General features: G+C 35.0%; 1 pseudogene; it reads right to left on the minus strand.

The window, feature by feature from the left end:
- Window positions 1–370: 370 nt before the first annotated feature.
- The window catches only part of LOC132304759 (glutathione S-transferase U17-like), a 35347-nt pseudogene continuing 14979 nt past the window's right edge, over window positions 371–20738 (minus strand).

Genomic DNA, 20738 nt, shown 5'->3' on the forward strand with positions numbered 1-20738 from the left:
AGGAGAGAGAGAAAAAAGATGTAAGGGGTTTAAGGGTGAGTGTCGTGGGAGAGGGGAGAGTATATATAATTCCCGAGTGTATACATATAGTCTCAAAAAAGATGATGAGTGAGTAAGTGGGGTTTTGACATATTGTTGTATATTCTCTTCCTTGATTCATAATAGTGAATTTTCTCTCTTCCATGGACGTAACCCTAGAGTTGGGTGAACCATGTAAAATATTATGTTGTGCGTGGATGTTTGTGATTGCTATCTCCATATACACTTGTGTTGATGTGATGCGATGATACTTCTACTATGTGTGATGTATGAGGGATTTAACTCTCAACAACAACTGACCGTTGAGTGGGTTAGAGGGAATTAATTATCCTCAATACTTCTCAGTCTCTTGAACAATGGCATCCTTCACTGCATCATCCAAGCAAAACCTCTCAACCCATCCCATAAGACACGACATCCTTGTCTCGTCAAGTAGCTGCAAGCCTCTCCTCTTCTCCGTTTACCTCAGCCACGGCAATGAGCACCCGAATGCTATGTCAAGGTACCCAATATTATCGCCACCAAAGAAAGCCTTCCCTCTGCTACACTTGGCAAATACTTCCTCTAGCAGCACCAATCTTGCAACCACTTGCACTATTGCCACTGCCTTTGCCTTTTCGTCTTGTGTCCTCCCAATCACTTTTAGTGATGGAAACAACTACACAGCTATTTGAAGTATATCAACAATGTGAGTTGTACGTAGCGGAATATTTAGAAAGTTTTGTATTTTTAGAAACAGATCTGTGTCTTTCTAACTTTACTTATTTTAGTAATTAAATAATTAATCACATGCAAGATAAAATAAAGCAAAGTAATAGAGTTAGAGATGACACCAGAATTTTTAGCGAGGAAACTCCAATTGGTAAAATAGACCAATTATTTGCGTGGGAAAAACCTCGTGGAGTATGCAGTCTAAAGTAAACCGATCCACTATATTTGAAACAAAGTACACTGAACTTTGGCTCAGGCTCACACCTTATCGTTTTACCGAACACCAATAGCTGACAATCTTCTGGCTTTGCGATGTCCCATCTAATAGCACTTGACCTCAGGCTTATTCTTAATCTCTGTAGAAGGGTTGCAGGTAGATCAAACAACACTCCTCGAATTCTTTGACCCTTTTAAAGTGTGATCGCTTTTACTTCTATTATTCAATATCTAAATTCGATGTAAAAATAAATCTGTTTTTCTCTTATCGTTGTAGATATAAGACTTTGATCATGATCAGGATTTGAACAACACTCTAATATTACTCTTGTGTTTATGTGTATGTTCTAGAAAGAATGACAGAAAAATCAACTTCGATTTTTTGCAAAAATATCTCTCTAAGGCTTTTATGAATTATGAAGTTGTAGTGTAAAATCCGTACAAACCTAAATTAATATCAGGGTTTATATATAATATTTAAAGACCTAATCTTTCATAAAATAAAGGAAATCTAGTGCATAGGACTTTTGGTAATATTTTAAACCAACTAGGAAGTTTGAAACAAAATAGGATATAGTTACCTTAATCTAAAACAACAGTGGTATCGGTAGCCAGATGTGGAACCAGTTCCCAAAAGGACAGAATGGTGTTCTTCGAATTTAAGGTTCTTAAACCGGTTCCCAAATGTGGTACCGGTTCCCACTTGATAGGTTTCTAATATAACTTGGAAATCCTGTTTTTGGTAACTTCGAACAACATACCATGTAGGTATTATGTCCTAAGTGGGAAACACCTTCCTAAAAGTGTTGTTTTTTCTATTTTGATGATCTCAGTTTACCATCTTCGAATAACGTTCCAATTCTGCAGTCGATCTCAATCTTATGGTAACTTGAAATTACAACTCAATCAAGACTTGTTTTGACATCAAAATTTGCTAATTACAAAAATAATACCTCACAATCTCCCCTTTTGGCAATTTCGTGACAAAACCCTAAAAGCAATTATGTAATCTACCCAAGTAGAAAAGGAAATTACAATTTTGATAAAAGATAACATGGAATTTTTCTTCTCTGTTCTCTTCTTCTCTTGGACAAAATTTTACTTAATTTCTTGCAAATGGAACAAGCAAAACTACCAGTGAAAGTTTAATAAAACAAGTTATAAAAACTTCCCCTGAATAAATTATCTAATTTTTCCCCCCTTAATTAACCATTGTTCTCCCCTTTTTGGAACAAATTGACAAAGCATTTAATAATGATCAGAGTGAAGAAAAAAATAGAAGAGAAATAATCAAACAGTTAATAACATGTCATTCATTAAAAGATAATATCCAAAAGAATAATAAGTTATGACAATGTAAAACTGAACAAAAATATGATGCATATATGATAAGAACAGATAATCAAACATCATTGCCCTCAAAAGGAACAGTAGTAGTCAGTATATCCTCATCATCACCACCATCACTACTACTACCATCTTTATCACCATCACCATCAGTCTCATCATTATCTCCCTCATCCTCAGCATCTAATGACGGATCTGGAAATATCGGTCTATAGACGTTCTTAGATGTATTACCAGTCCTCTGCTCACGAAGAAATTTGACCTCGGCCTGTAGATCATATATGGCGTCAAGCATGGCCTTTTAATTCTAAAGAATCGGTAAGTATAGCAGATTCCCATCATCTGTCATGAAATTCCGTTTAGACGAAAAAATCTGAGTGACCTTTGGAAGCTGAGAAGTAGCATGTCTGAACCTCTAATGACTTTCCTTGCATTTGCCCTAGCAGATTTAGACTTGTTCAAAGCCCGAAGATACATCTCAGACATGATCTCTATATGATGAGCTCGAGGAAGAAGTATAATCTTAAACTTCCTAAACAGTCTCATCATGATCATAGGGAATAGAGAGGACTTCCTTTTGGTGTTATTCTTGTAATGAGCTACTATCAAACCAAAGATGGAAGCAGCAAGATGGATTTCTGCTCCAGTAGAAAGAAGAAATAATACCTCAGCCTGATATGATGAAATGACATCCTTCTTCCCAAAATAGCCAAGGTTTGCCATAGCAAACAAATTCAGAAACATTACCTCATCAGTGAGATAGTGAGAAGGGATGTGGTTGGGATATCTCGGAGCATTCGGAATACATAAAGCATCGCATATCTCCTCCCATTTAGGCCCTAACTTTGTAAAAGGTAGAAAATAATATGATTCTCTTACCATCATAGGAAACAAATAACTTCTTTATCGACTAAGTAGTCAGTCCCAAAAAGATAAACTCTGGACAGTAGTTATGCTCTATGGTTGTGAAGAAGAGCCAGCTGTTCTTCTCAATATACTCAACGAGCTTGTAACCCACACTATCTCTAAGCTTTTTTAGATTCACATTCCGTTCTGACTTGATTGGCCCGCCTTTGTACATTTTTGTGTACACCTTTCATGCATACTCATTATAGAAGTGATCCCGAGCAAACACAACATTCCCAGTAGTAGATACTGATGGATACCCAGCTGGTACCTCAGCAACAGGAGAACCCATGTCCATTGGAGAAGATGGAGTGTCCCTTGGAGTATTCGAACCCTCTTGAGATTCACGGATAGAAATAGTGGTTTTCGCTCTCATGGGTGGTTCTCGGAGCCATTTGATGTTTGAAAATTTTTAGTTTGATGCTTAGAAACTCTCTTGGTAATTTTGTCGAACACTTGGCGTGCACCATAACTTGGTTCTTTGAGAAAACTTGATTTGATTACTCAAACCCCTAAAAATCAACAACAATGATGCAAGTATGGTCCACAATATCATTATCAAGGTCTTCAATCCCGAAAACGCAAAGATCTTCAAGAAACTTAACCAATCCTCCTTGAATCTAAAAATCTCCTAATCAATTCAAATTATCTTTCAATGTATAGATTAGAAGCCAAGAATTTATTTTTATCAAATCATCATGTGTCTCAATTCGCAATCAAAGATACATCATAAGTTCAATCTGAAAGAATTTTCATACATGTATCATGCAGAATATGATCAATAATTCAATACTTTAAACAAACCCTAACAAGTGATCCAATGGAAACAAAATTTTCATTTAAGCACTGACCATGATCACTAATCACCCTAGGACTCAGTTTGAAGGTAAAGTCTTTTTGGAAACTAGTTTCATGGACTCAACTGGCACATAATTCATCAAATCTTTCTTTTTGATCCACACAGTTTTCATTCTCACTTCCTGAAATTCTCTTTCATATGTAACCTCTTTCTTAGGCAAATTTTCAGCTTCAGAATTCTTAGGTGACATAAAATTCTTTTTCTTCTTAGAATGCACCTTTTTCTTAGCATGAACATTATGAGAATGAATTTTAGAAAACTCTTTCTTTTTCCTGTGAAAATATGAATGATGACTATGTCCATTCTTACCACAAAAAGAGCACTGCAACAAATTTAGGCACATATGACATATTAGAATGCAATGCATCAGTAAAACATGGATTAGGCGTAGAATTATTAGCAGGTTTAACAAAAACTATTTTACCTTAACTACTAGATGAGCCTTTAACAAAACCTAACCCAGTTTTATCATTCACATCCTTACCCATGTTGATCAATTTATTCAAACAATCTTGACCCATAGTGAATCCTTTTAGTTTATCTTGTGTAGATTTTAATTCAAGTTCAAGATAATTAATTTTCAAACCAAGATATTATTTCAAGGAGTTAGCACTACTTACCTTATTTTCAAGAATGATGATCTTCCTGTTAAGCTCAGTGATGATTGAATCGCTTTCAAAAGCTTTTCTTTTTTCTTTATCAATATGTTTTCTTAGATCTTTATTCTCCTCTTTTGCTAACTTATTGACAACCAGTTTGACTTCAATAGTTTCTTTGACCATCTTCTTCAATCTTTCTTCATCTCAACCTCTTATTGTAATACCCCTAATTTTAAAAGGATAGTTTCAGTCTTTAATTAATTATTTTAATGGATTTTCTTTGCTTAATTGTTTATTTAATTGAAATCGTTGTTTAATTGGTTATTTTGTTAAATTATTTATTTAATTGTTATTATTTAATTGAGTATTGGTTTAATTATTTTCTTTCATTAATGTATGCTTATGTGGTAAATGAATAAATTATCTTGTTTATTTTATTTCAAATTAATGGGTTTGTTTAATTACATTAGTTTTAATTGTTTACTAGGGTTTTGTTTTAATTGTTTACTAGGGTTTTGTTTTAATTATTTTAATTGTTTACTAAGGTTTTATTCTCTTTAAGCTATCACATTTTTATAGAGCTGTGACGGCCCTGGTTTTTCAAGCCAAAGCGTTCTGTGATGAACCGTAGTTTGACCCGATAACGGATCCGAAATGCGGAAGCAAAAATAGAAAACAAGACTCTAAGAAGTCAAAGTGACCTTCCGTGAGGTTGTGGAACTTAATGAGAACTGATGCGGAAGCAAAAAACCAAAAATATGACAAATAAGCCACCAGGGGCAAAATAGTCATTTTGGAAAACTGTGGACTCGGGTGCCACCGAGCACACCGCTGGAAGGACAACAAAAAACTAATCAAGATGGATTCAAGAATCGCATGATTCGGAGTCCGGACAAAAGAGAAACGACATGACGAAGAAAAACGAGCACTTAAAGCAAAAAGGGTAAACTGGTAATTATTCAAGAAGATCCGGGTACAACTGAGTATACCGTTAGAAAGACAGCGAAAAATTAGTCAAGTTCAAAAAAAGTTCACTCAATTTGGAGTCCGGACGAGGGAGAAATGAGTGTTTGAAGTTGTGACGTCGCGGCGGCCCGACAAAGGCCATGGCGCGCCCGGCGCCCATGCGCGAGCCCATCGGCGCCTAATGGCGTGCACATGCTGACAAGAAGAAAAAAAAAAATGTGAGTTCCAGAACTGAGGCTTGAAACGAAGATCAAGACGAGTTTTTCTGGAAAAACACGAAGAAAAAACCCTCCCTAAAATCGAGTTTTCTACCCGACAGCGCGAAAGGAAACAAAAAAAACTTACTGTAAAATCCTCAAAATGCCCCTTGATCAAAACTGGACAAGAGGGCTAAAAGCTGCTACAGAATCTGTCCGCAACTGAGAGCAGAAACGGGCTAGTAGATGATTTTTTCTGGAAAAACACAAAGAAGAAACCCCCCTCAAAATTGAGTTTTCTATGTGACTCGTGAGAGAATTAAAAAAAAACTCACTGTAAAATGCCTAAAATACCCCTCCATGAAATCTGGTCATAAAGGCCAAAAAGCTGCTAAAATTGAAAACTGGAAGCTGAAACTTCACGAGGGATTGCCGGTATCAAAACGACATTTTCTGGAAAAACACGAAGAAAAAACCCCCCCTAAAATCACATTTTTCAAGCGACCATGTCGAAAGAAATAAATAAAACTGATGTGAAAAGTCTAGAAAGCCCCTAGATCAGATTATGCAACAAAGTTTCAAAATGAGTCCATAGGAGACTTATTTATCAAAGAAGAAGGTTTGCCCGAAAACGACCACGCACGCAAACGTAACTTACCTATTAGGACGTGCTACAATGGTCCATGACTTAAAAATACTACCGATGCAAAATCCGACCCCCTAACGGGCAAAAGGGCAAAAATGAACAAGAAAAGGGAAATTTGAAAACCAAAATTAACAAATGATTTCAAATTACCGTTTGGTCCTTGGCCACACTTCAAGCATGATTTATAAGACGCTATAAAAGAATAAAAATGGAATTCCCATACCCGATGCAAGCATAGTGCAGTAATGACTCGGCATTTTTTAATATTTTCATAATATTTTATGAAGTTAAAGTTGCATAGAATACAAGATACATGTCATTGTCCTTCGGCCTCATCTCATACATGTCAAATACATTGCATAGAGTGTACTTATATACACATTACATAATTGGAATCAAATCTACACATTTTGACAAATAAGGCTACAAGTGGCATTTCAAGCCAACATTTTCATGAAAATGATACTTCAAGTCTACGAAACTTCCATAGCATAGTGTGCATCCCAAATCAAGGTCCCTGTACCTGAAAAATGTCCCCACTACGTGGGTGAGTAACATAAAGCTACTTATAGGAGATGAGTATGCATCGACTTAGGATTTTACAATTATATCACTTTCAGGTGAAACATGCCAAAGGGGCTCATGCCACCTAACATCTATGTCAAGTGAGACTCAGGGATCATCCTAAGCTACTCATGCAATTGAAAGTGAATAACGACATATAAGTATACATGCTCAAGTATACTAATTAATGTTAAACATGTTATACAACATACAAGCATACATTTCCAAGTATACTAAATCACATTAAAACAAGTCATACAATGTCTAAGCATATTTACACAAGTACGCATTTTATATGAAAATCTCGTAAATCAAGTATACCGACACAAGTATACTAAGCTAAGAGATATACGCCTAAAACAAGTATAGACGGCACAAGCATACTAAATGAAATCTAAACTCACAGAGCAAGCATACAAGTTCAAGTACACTATATAAGATCTAAATGCACAAAACAAGTATACAGTTTCAAGTATACTAAATAAGATTCAAATATCCAAAGCAAGCATTAATTCTCAAGCTACAAGTAATCCATGATTAACAACTTGAAATTAAATGCGAAATCAAATAGTGGAAAGACTAGGATCCTTGGCTGCAGACTAATCGAGTTATTCCGGGTTACTAGCATGCAAGGTACTACCTAGTGCGCACGTGTATAAGTTATTTCGGGTAATTACGATCCACAAAGTACTACCTATTACGCACTTCATATGACTTAGGAGACTCAAGAATCTGTACTAGGGCTAAACCCAAGCCATCACATGAATATGATCCTTACAAGCCTCCAAAAACAATAAGTTCAAAACTTATGCAAAATCAATAAGTTAAACCAAACTTATACATCTCAAATAATGTCTAGGAATCAATTTACATGCACAAGTAAGGTTGAATTCACACAAACCATGTCCTAGAGTTCAAGTCTAAATAGCATATGACATGTCATGTTCTCAATATGCAATTTACATACAAAGCAAGAATATTTTACAACAACTGTGCCACATTACCATCCTAAGCCACAAGTACTAAATAAGCTCCAATTTAGTAACTAGCTTACAAGGTAAACAATTGTAATATTCTAATAAGTTATATACCTACACAAGATATATTTAAACAAGTCATGCAAGACAATGATATCATATATCATGCTAAGTCAAATTACCATCTTTAGAGGCGACAAGTACTAATTCTACCACAAGTCAGTAGCATGCTCACAAGGTAATTAAACGGACTACATTTCAAGGAATTATCAACCTATTACATCCAATATCAATTTAAGTGACTAACACACTTAAAATAAGATTAATTAAGCTAATTAATTAAATTTTCTCTAAATTTTCAAACATATCCAAATGTCCTCAATTTAATATATGTTAAAGAACTCACCAAGGCCTACTTTGATAGCACAATACAAGTTGATTTCATGCTTGTTTCAACTATGTAATTTAATCTTTCACAAAAAATAAATATTAAATAAGTTTTGCAATTCTTACTCAAATGCTCCAAATTTAATATATGTTACACAACTCACCAATGCCTCATTTACTAGCATGCCACAATTTAATTCTAAACTATATATCATCATTAGAATTAAATCCTAAACAAATAAAATAAATAAATTAAATTCTAAAAACTTGAACAAGGCATGCTCACAAGTTATATATGCTTATAAAACAATCAATACAACAATAATATAAACCTAAGACATCCCCTACCTCAATTTGAAATGAAAATCTCAAAAGCCCACCGGAAAAAAAGTGTTCCGAATCCGACAATACCGAAGGGTTTTGTCGGGGATAACACGATTTACATGAACCCACAAGAAGCCCCATCAAAATCACAACTTGACTTCAAACCCGAACTCAAAATTTGGCCAAAAACGAGTTTTAATAAGGGGAAAAGATGCGCGTGGTCAAGACAAACACAAAACGCCAAGGCACTTCAACTTTTTAACAAAGGGAAGAAGGTTCAAATGAAAGAAGAAGGGTGGCAGCCCAAAGGGGCTGCCATAGCAGGTTCTGGTCGTGCATGGAGAGGGGAGAAGATGACTTTTTAATTTTCCTATTTATAGAAAATCTCAAAAAGTGCCCCGAAAGGGTCCTGCCGGGTCCGAAAAAGTGGATTTTGAGCAAACACGCTCAAACGGAAAAACTCCATGAACGAAAAAGGTTCAAAATGAGAAAATATGAATAACAAAAGAAACAGCGTCAAAAACCGAGTCCCGAGCAGAGACATATGCCCCGAACAAGTTCGGCGGCAACCGAGTCTAAAAACCCTGAAACTGAAGAAAAATGACCAGAAGGAAATTCTATGAGTACGCAACTCGACGAAATGTGAAAATGAATTCCGTACGAGGATCCAGGCTCCAGATGAGATATTTTGCAATAACTTTCGTTAATTGCACAATGGCCCCTACAAAAAGGGTTAACTGCAAAACTGCCCCTAAATGAAAATATCTCCCAAAAGATATTTTCTTAGATACCCCTGAAATAAAATATCTTCAAAGGATATTTACGAAAAACACCCCAAGAAAAGAAAATAATTCCAAAGAACTATGCATCCATGCCCCTATGGACACCGGGAGTAACCAGAGTACTTTTCTGCAAAAGTAAAGATACGTATTTCGTGGAAACCACTTAGAATGAAGATACATGAAGTCAAAATCCAACTCCGAACACAAGGAGTGAGGTTATGCCAATCAAGTGACAAACTGGGAAAAGACAAAATAGGGAAAAGGACAAAACAAGGAAAATGACGAAAAGTGAATAGTGTCGAAAAATGAAAAATATGAAAATGACTCGGTCCTCAAAGGAAGTTGTCAATCCAAAGGAAAGAGTCTCATAAACCATTTCTGAGCACTCGAGATGACACTAAGCGACAAGAAACTGAACTCAGAAAAGAAATTTCAGTGAAAAAAATTCATTCGTGAAATTCTAAGGAAAGAGAAAAGGAAGGAAATGACCGGGTCATTACAAGAGCTGTCGTAGATATATAATGAACTGTTTGTTTTTCGTCTCTAAAAATTATATTAGAATTAGGGTTGATTTTGTTTAAGCCTATAAATAAAACAGTGGAGGTCTGCCAAGGGTTTTGTTAGAACCCTATTTCACGTACTGGAGGCAAAGAGAAACAGAGAGGCTTGAGAGGAAAACAGAGAGGACCAATGTGATACCCCTCGGATTTAAGACACGGGTTGATCAGACCCAGGCCTAAACCCGAGGGAATATCAAACAATCAATATTTAAACGAACACAGATTACAAAATGAATTAAGAATAAATATTAAAAGCTGAAAGATCTCTAAAAATAAAATCCTTTAATCATTAAAGATTAATAAAATCTAAATCCTTCCAAAACCTTCAACAGTTTAAACAACTCGGGAATCCATCTCTAGTGGCCCCTAATGAAAATCCAACTGAAATATAAATAACTGAAAGAACATCAAAAACTAATCCACGGAGAAGAAATCCTACATCGTCGGAAGAGTAAGTGATAGTCTCTGCCCAGCACGATCAAACCTATGAATGGAACTGTCGAACACCTGAAAAAAATAGAAGTGGGTCAGACCCACGAACAAGTTCTATCCTACTATAATCCAAGTAGAGACTCGATACACATGTACATCCTAACCAACTCAACAATAACTATATAGTCCGTAAATATATATATATATATATATATATACTAAAGGACTCTCACTGGACTACAGGCCGGTCTCAACCTGAATAGAGGCAACATGCAAAACGCACACGAGGTGGGCATGTGTACCTAAGCCTAACATAGTACACCTCCAATCATCATAACCAACTATGCATCCCAATGCATATACGTTCCCTAACCGTTAATCCAGAGACTTAAGCTCATATCGAGGTACCATAACAATATATTTAAAATCCATCCAGAATCCATAGTAGTGCCGCTCAATGATGCGTTGCCTTGACACTACGAATCAATAGGATTTAACTTTTAGTTAATCTATTCCTTAATCCTAGAGTAGGTAGGACTTAGCGTTTTTGAGCTAATTCCCCCTAGTATGCCATAGTCCCATACCGGTGCATACAATCCATCCATCCAGCAGTTGATAATACTGACCATGCATGTAAATATCAACTAATCCATAAATCCAACAATTGAGAATAAAAATATTAAATTTAAACATCAATTGTTTCATAATGAGCATACCAATGTTATGTATTTTATTATGCTGATTGTACACTACACAACCAAAAATTCAGCAATTGACAATGCAACAGTATATGTAAATATCAATTTATCCTTAGAATCCACGTAATTGAGAGAACAAGAATAAATGTCTACATCAATTAATTCCATAGCAAGCATAATAAACATTGGCCAATTATTATGCTCATATTACCAATCCAACAATTGATGCGATAAATGCTGAAATTTAAACATCAATTATTCCTTCACAAGCATAGTAAAAATATAGAGATTTTAACAATACTTATTTTATGCCACTAATACATGATTAGAATTTGATAATCATTCACAAAGAATGGCTAAACCAAGGTTCAGTAATATAAAATCCTCCACACCCAAACAGTAAACTACTTTATTTAAAAATTGTCTACCATTCAAGCTATAAACATCTATTGATTCACTATGTATTAACCTGCCATCAGATGTTTTAATATTGCTTTAGACATTACTGGACACCCCTAAAATACCTTCTACCTGCCTCCGGAAACTCCAAAATCCAATCCCCGTAACCAAACATCTCACTGGAAAACAAAAAAAATAAAAATAAATGGAAGAAAAATGATGGAGTCGGCTCAAAAAAAATATGGAGCTGCCTCCATCCACATGGAGCCGCCTCCAATAAAATTTGGAGCCCCCTCTAACTCCTTTGGAGCCTCCTCCAATAAAATTTGGAGCCCCCTCTAACTCCCTTAGAGCCCAGTTCAATCGTTTTCCTTCACCGGTTTCATCTCCGGCAATTCCCATCACTTCCGTCCTCCATAGTCAAGGTTCCTACCGATTTAAAATTAAGTTCCAATGTTCCAGAGAATTTAAAAAATCATTCATCAATAATCAACTTCCATTAACACAAGAAAAACGCAAGGAAGAACTAAAACAAGTAATTTACAGTTCATAAAAACATACTGCTTAGAACAATTCAAACATGCGAACCAGTTTAATTTTAACATTCCTCAACCCCTGGAATTGAGTTAGGCATGTAAAGAACACGAGTCAAAGAAAGATAGTCAGGAATAGAACTTGCGTGTAAAACTTTGGTTCAAAATTTTAACACCGTCTTCCTAAGGTTTCCAGCAATCCTCCTCTGTTCTCCCTCTGCCTCCACCGTCGTGAGTAGGGTTCTAAAACCCTTGGCAGAACCTTATACGTATATTTATAGGCCAAACTAATCCTAGGTTCAATCAAACCTTAAACTGACTTACTCGGCCCATAAAGCAAAACCTAATTTATAACTATGCGTGTTACCAACTAATCCCGTCACGTTAATACTTAAAACATTTAAATTTAAATTCAATTAAAACAACACATCAAGTAATGAAAGTTAAATACACGATTAACCAGGTAAAGAGCTAATTAAAAAAAAACAATTACATAATTATTAAACACAACGAACTAGTTTAAATCCAAGAATTTAATTAATACAATTAATTCAAAATTCACAATTACAATTAAGTCGATTAAATAATTAAAATCCAATTAATTAAAATTCAATATGCACTTAAACAAGTAAAAATGCCACACAAATAATAAATTAAATACCAGGACTATCCTTTTGAAATTAGGGGTATTACAATCAAGGAGGTTGATTGTGGATTAGAGCCGGAGTAGTAGGAGGCTTGACGGTATTCAGTAATTGCCGGAAACTTAGGGACGACGCCGAGATTTCATAACTGAAATCACAGGCAAGTTCTTTTCTTTCTCTCTCCTGTTAGCTTGTGTTATGTGCATACCTAGATAGTCTCTAGGGTTTTAATGGATCATTAACTGAATCTTGCATGCCTATTATATGTAAAATTGATCATCTATATGCATTGAATTAACTCTGTTACAGTCTTGCAAGGTTGGGGTTCAGTGTTTGTTTTCTTAAGCATGTTTAATCGGTGAGTGTTCTAAGGTTCTTAATAATGCAAACTGATTTAAGTAATGGTCTGGGATGATACTGGACACACTTAGGACTCTTAGGAACAGTTTTAAAAACAAACAGAAAGGTTAGAAGTGACCGGAGTCGAAGCAGATAGTCAGAAACGGAGCTAGAACGGACCAGAGGCTCTCAGAGAATGAGAGAGCCGGCTCCATGGAAGTGGGAGCTGGCTCCCACCCCTTTAGAGCCGGCTCCAAGAGGCATGGAGCCAGCTCCATGCTTTAGGGAGCCTGCTCCCAAGTCCAGATAGCAGGCTCTTTCCTGTTGCGCGTTCTGGAATTATTTTTTGATACTGTTTGAGCGAATTGGATTTTTCTGATTGGTTTTAGGACTTCATAGAAGGTTTAAATATTTAACTTTGGATGTTATTAAGACCTCTAATTGCATAAGTTATCCGTTAAATTAATTGAATGAACAATATAAAATAAAACACCTTTGTATGTTGAGTAACGGTTGAAGGGAAATTTATCGCTTAGTTTAATACGGCGATTTAATGGATTATAGCATGAGTTTAAATCTTGTTTAAATGCACAATTGGGTCATTTATTTATCAGATTTAGCCTATGCATGCTCTGGATTTTTTAATTGCTGAAATATTAGTTTTTTTCTGTAATTACATGAGTTAAGAATTGGAATTAATTGCTGGGATATTATATACTGTTCTGCAATTAACTGGATTATGGTCTTGGATTTTAATTGTTGAAATATTATACACTATTCTACAATTATCTGGATTATGGTTTCGAATTTTAATTGTTGAAATACTATACACTATTCTACAATTACCCGGATTATGGTTTTGAACTGGATTATGGTTTTGGACTTTAATTACTGAACTGTTATTTAGGTTCTGTAATTTACATGGATGTGGTGGATCGTATACACCCGTATGGGACGGTGGCATACTAGGGATGGTTTAGCTCAGGACGCTAAGACCTACCCTATGGGAATAAGGGAATGGGTTGTAAACATTGAATCCTACTTATATTTAGGTCAGATCAACTGAGTAAGTTGAGTGACTACATGAATTAACTGTTGTTTGTAGTTAAGTCATATCAACTGAATAAGTTGAATGACTAACTAGATTATAAAACGTATGTCATATCAATATATAATTGAATAACATACTCTGGTTGTGGACGGACTTTAGATATATAGTTATGGTACCACGAGATGAGCTTGAGTCTCAGACTCGTTGGTTATGGTGCGTATATGCAGTGGATGCGTAGCTGGCTATGATATGATGAGGTGTACCCTGTTAGGTCTAGGTATTCATGCCCACCTTTGGGTACGTTTTTATATGTTGCCTTCTATTTAGGTTGAGACCCCTTTGTAGTCTAGTGAATGTTCCTTAGTGTGAATATATATATATATATATATATATATATATATATATATATATATATATATATATATATATTTATGGACTAGATAGATATTGTGAGATATCTAGGATGTATCTGCGCATCGGGTCACTGTATGGATTGCAGTTAGTATAGAACTTGCTCATGGGCCTAACCCACTCTTTTATTCTTTTCAGGTATGGGATGCTTCCACCCTTAGAGCTTGGTCGTGCTTACCGCGGAGACAGTCACTCATTTATCTGTTTACGTAGGACTTCTCTCTATGTTTTAGTTTGGGATTTTATTTTCAGTTATTCAGTTCAGTTGGGATTTTGTTTAGGGGTCCACTAGATGGATTCCCGAGTTGTACTCTTGGAAGTTTTGGAGAATTGAATTATTATTATTCATTTTTATTTTAAGGATTTTACATTTAATAATTCTTTCAGCTTTATTTTCATTTTCTTAAATCTTTTGTATTCTGTGTTCGTTTATATATTAATTGTTTGATATTTCCTCGGGTTTGGGTTTGGGCCTGATCAACCCATGTCTCGGATTCGAGGGGTCTCACACTTATGTTTATTCATCAAGAACTTCATTGTCTTTATTATCTGAAATATCATAGTCAGATAAAGTAACAACATGAGGACCTTTTTAAAAAAAAACGATATAAGAAAAAACATTGCAATCATTATGAGGAGAATCATTATCACTAGAAGTAGAATTTTCAGAATTAGAAACTTTCATTACTTTTCCTTTATTCCTAGGACTAGGACAAATATTGGATGCATGACCTTTGCCACCACAATTCCAGCAAGTGAATTCAGTTTCTTTTGATTCTTCTACTTTTTTTTTTATTAAATCTCAATTTTGACCCCTTGTCAAAATTTTAAAGATTGGCCCCATTAGCATTCCTTCTCCTCAATTATCTTTGCAAAATTTGATTGAATTGCCTTGACAGAAAAGCAAAATCATCATCAGAATTGTCATCGACAAAATTCTTAACCTATGTTGATTTTAAAACAAGATTCTTTTCCTTCTGATTTAAATCAAAATTCTACATCTCAAAATTTTTCAATGAACCTACAACTTCATCAACTTTAGAGATAGACAAATCCTAATGTTCAGTGATAGTTTCTACCTTTATTTGAAATCTTTTAGGTAAAGATATTAAGATTTTTTCACATATTTTCTTATCACTAACTCTTTTACCTAAGTCACGCAGTTTAGAAATAATTTCAAAAAGATTAGAATAAAAATCAGAAAACGATTCATCTTCTTTCATCACGATGTTTGTGACGGCCCAAGTTTTGTAAACCCGGCGCGTCAGTGATGACCAAAAGATGACCCGATAATGGATCCGAAATGCTGAAGTGAAAGGTGAAACAACGGTCTCTAAAGATACAATGCATCTCTAAGACACCAATGTGATCCTCAATGAGGTCACGGAACCCAAAGGAAACAAATGCAGAAGTGTCGTTTAAAAAACGGACAAAAAGAACCTAGGGGCAAAATGGTCATTTTTCAAAAAGTGGATTCAGGTTCTATCGAGTACACCGCTGGAAAGAAAATGACAAATTAGTCAAATTCAAAAAAAAGTTTACTCAATTTGGAGTCCGGACGGGGGAGAAAGGTCAAAAACAAAAATGATGTCGTAGCGGCCCAACGAGGACAACCCACCACTGCTGCAACTGAGAGTAAAAACGGGCATCTAAACGGACTTTTTTGGAAAAACTCAAAGAAGAAACCCCCCCTAAAATCAAGTTTCCTACCCCAATCATGGACGGAAATAAAAAAAAAAATGCATTGTAAAATGCCCAGAATGCCCCCAAGAAAATCAGGTCAAGAGGAAAAAAACTAATCCGAGCTACTGCCCAAGTTTTGGAAATAGGGTTTCGGGAGGTTTTTAAATTGCCTAAATTAAAAATGCAATCTTAAAATGCACCCATAAGACCTCCAGAAGTTTCGGATTGGTCATGACGATTTTCAAAAAAAAGTCGACGAATAGTACCAACTACATTTGTACTAAAAATTTGCAAAACCTGGTAGCAATGATTTTTCGGAAAAAATTTAATTTTTGAGGGCCAAGATGATATTTTCTGAAAAAATACAAAGAAGAAACCCCCCTCAAAATTAAGTTTTCTACGTGACTTACGAGGAAAAATAAAAAAAACACATTGTGAAATACCCGAAATGCCCCTGGAACAGAATAGGGTAAAACTCCCTAAAAATGCTACTTAGAGTTTTTGTTTCATCAAGGAAGGTATTGTTTGCCAAAGTGAGCATGCAAGTGTATGTAATATGATAAAATAGATGTGCTACAATGGCCTATGGCTTCATTACAATACATTTACAACATTTGACATGTCCAAGTTAGAAAAATTATATTTCATAGACAAATCATGAACATGCTAACACTTGCATGTGAACAAGAATGCTTCTAAAGAAGCTTAACTCAGCAAATCACCTAAGCAATTGCAATCTCCAATCTTGTATCCTGTACCTGAAATATGCCCCAGTATCGTAGGAGTGAGTAACATAAAGCTACTCGTAGGAAATAAGCATGCATCGACCTACATTTTACAAGTGTACATGATTTAATCATTGTGGTTCATTCCACCTAACGTCTATGTCAAAGGTGAGACTCAGGGAGCATCCTAGCTACCTAAGATCATTTCTAGCATAAAACACATCCTTTATGCAATTTCAACAACACAAGAGCATGCTACACATAACAACAAGATATAACATGCTTTCACAAAGCAACCAGATAGAAACATGCTTACATAAAGCAACTAGATATAGATTCTCAAGGTTATCAACTTGAAATCTAAATGCTAAATCAACTAAATATAGCAATTTAGTATGGATGTACTTAACAATATCAAATCGCCAATAGCCAAAACCACAGTCACAATATAAACACGATTGATAACTTGGAATTGAATGCGAAAACAAATAATGGAAGACTTGGATATCAAAACTCGGAATTCTGCCGAGACTCAATGGTTATTCCGGGCATTAACCCGTGGTCATACCACCCCTAGTGCGCACTATCTCAACGACTTAGAGAACTCACGTCCCCGTACTAGAGCCAAACTCTAGCCATCTCAGCTTAACAATGTCCCAAGACTCCAAAATAAATAAGTTAACAACTTATATACGTATTAAACAGTACACAAAACTACCTCCATGCACAAGTAGGTTGAAACCATACAACACATGCTCTAAATCCACAACTACTATAGGATGACAATGTCGAATCTTCAGAGCGCGATTCGTTACGCGCTATAATAACATCACATGACGAATCTTTAGTGTGCGACTCGTTACATGCTATAACAATATAATCCAATATTGAAAACATAAACTCATAAATTCATTATAAGTCAAAAGTCATGATTTAAACATACTATCAATGTCAAATACATGAGTTAATCAATAATACAATAGAAACGGAATTTAATAAATAAACTAATTAAATTCTCTAGGTTTCAAATCTCAATCAAATGGCCTCCAATTAATGCATGTTAAATAACATAGCATGGTATCCACACACATTCACTAAAATCTCAAGTAGGCCGTAAGAACAATAAAGTGGAATTTAACTAAATCATGATAATCAAATCCCTAACTTCTAAAACAACATCTAATGGTTCCAAATTAACATATGCTAGAACATAAGTCATAGTTATCACAAATATCAAGTTAAACACTTAACTAGGCCAATAGAACCCTTAATTAGATTTTAATTAATCATTTTAATTAAAATCTCTAGATTTTCATACATGTCCAAATGCTCTCAAATTAAAGTATGTTAAACAACATGTCAAGACATAATTTAAAAGCATATCACAAATCAATTTCAAGCAAGGTATGTCCATGGGATTTAATCTTTCACAAAAGATAAATATTAAATAAAAAGTGCAATTCTTATTCAATTAAACCCAATTTAATATATGTCAACAAACATAATAAAACTAGATATTCTAGCATGCCACAATTCAAATCAAAGTTATGTATCATCATGAATTTTAAATCTTATACAAAGAAATAAAAATTAATAACTTTCAAGATTTGATACAAGGCATATATATAAGTTGTATAATCATGCTAAACACTCAACACAACACACACAAAAGCCTAAAATATTCCCTACCTCAATTTGAGATGAAAATCTCAAAAGCCATCAAAATGTAACGGCTCCGAATCCGACGAAACTACTAGGTTTTGTCGGGGACTACACCGTGCACATAACCCCCATGAAAACCCCATCAAAATCACGAACTTGACCTCAAAACCAAACTCAAAATTTAGCTCGAAATGGGTTCCAACAAGGGTGAAAGATATAGCACGGCGAGGGTAACAACAAACGTTAAGGCCGAAGACTTTCCATCAAAGAAAAGTGAACCAAAAGAGGAGAGAGAAGATGGCAGCACCCCTTGGGCTGCCATGGGAGCTCCAGGTCGTGCTTGAAGAGGGGAGAAGATGAAAAATGAAATATCTCACCCCCCTTTTATAAAAATCTCAAAAAGTGCCCCGAACGGGCCCCACCGGGTCTGAAAAAGTAAAATTTGAGCAGATGCACTCAAATGGAAAAACTTTGTGAATAAAAAAGATTCAAAATGAGAAAATATGAACAACGAAAAAAAACGGCGTCTAAAACAGAGTCCCGAACAGAAAGTTATGCCCAAAACAAGTTTGGCGCAAACTAGGGCCAGAAACCCTGAAACTGGAAAATATCGACTAGGAGGAAATTCCAAGAGTACACAACTCGATGAAAAGTAAAAATGAATCCCGTATAAGGATCCATGCTCAAAATAAGGCATTTAGCAATAACTTTCATTAATTGCACAATGGCCCCTCCAAAAAGTGAAAACTGCACTAATGACCCAGAATAAAAATATCTTCCAAAAATATTTTGTTAAAAACCCCTAAAATAAAATATGTTCAAAAGATATTTACGAAAAACACTTCAAGAAAAGAAAATAATTTCAAAGAACTTTGCATCCATACCCTTATGGACACCGGAAGCAACCAGAGTACTTTCTTGCAAAAGTAAAGATACGTATTTCGTGGAAACCACTCAAGATGGAGATACATGAAGTCAAAAACCAACTTCGAACATAAGAAGTGTGGTTATGCCAACAAAGTGTCAAACGAGGAAAAGACAAAATTGGGAAAATGACGAAATTGGGAAAATGACAAAAAGTGAATAGTGTCGAAAAACGAAAAATGTGGAAACGACTAGGTCCTCAAAGAAAGTTGTCAATCCACATAAAAAAAGTCTCGAAAACCACTCCAGAGCACTTGAGACGACACTAATCAACAAGAAACCCAACTCAGAAAGGAAAGACAACGGAAAAAAATTATCCGTGAAAATCCGGTTCATTACAATGTTCCTAAAGTTATGAGAAAGTATCTGGATATCTTTACCAACAGGCGCTTAGCGGTACTAAGCCCTTATTTCTCAAAGAGAGGTTAGAGGTTCGAGCCTCCATGGAGGCATGTGTGTGTGAGTACCCAATTAGGAATAATAATAATAAAAAAAAAAGCATCTGCATTTTGGAAAACTTTACTTTTAAAGTCCCTTCATGAATAACTTGTAAAATATCCCAAGCATCTTTAATAGTTTTACAATCAGAAATTTTAGCATATTCAGATGGAATAACAGAATTAATAATTACATATAAAGTTTTTCCATTAGTATCATTACTCAGTTTCAACAGTAATAAAAACAAAGACATCTTTCAAAACTTTTATTTCTTTACCGTCCACAGTTTTATATTCTGTAGGTGGTGTATAACCAGATTCAACAATAGCTCAAGTTTTACCTCCTGAATTTTGCAAATAAGCTCTCATTTTAGATTTCTAAAAATTGTAATTGTTCCTATCAAATAAATGATCATGTTGATCAGAACCTCCTTTTTTTAACGCATATGACATGATGAAAACAAAATTTTCAAATCAATCAAAACTTTCCACAAGGATCAACTCAATGTATAGAGATTGACTCTGATACTAATTTGTGAGTTGTACGCAGTGGAACATTTAAAAAAAAATTTATTTTTAGAAACAGATCTGTGTCTTTCTAACTTTACTTATTTTAATAATTAAATAATTAATCACATGCAAGATAAAATAAAGCAAAGTAATAGAGTTAGAGATGACACCATGATTTTTAGTGAGGAAACTCCAATTGGTAAAATAGAC

This window comes from Cornus florida, unplaced genomic scaffold, assembly GCF_030987335.1.
Source record: "Cornus florida cultivar Cherokee Brave unplaced genomic scaffold, ASM3098733v1 CherokeeBrave_3.0.0_Hap2_Chr04, whole genome shotgun sequence".
NCBI lineage: Eukaryota > Viridiplantae > Streptophyta > Magnoliopsida > Cornales > Cornaceae > Cornus > Cornus florida.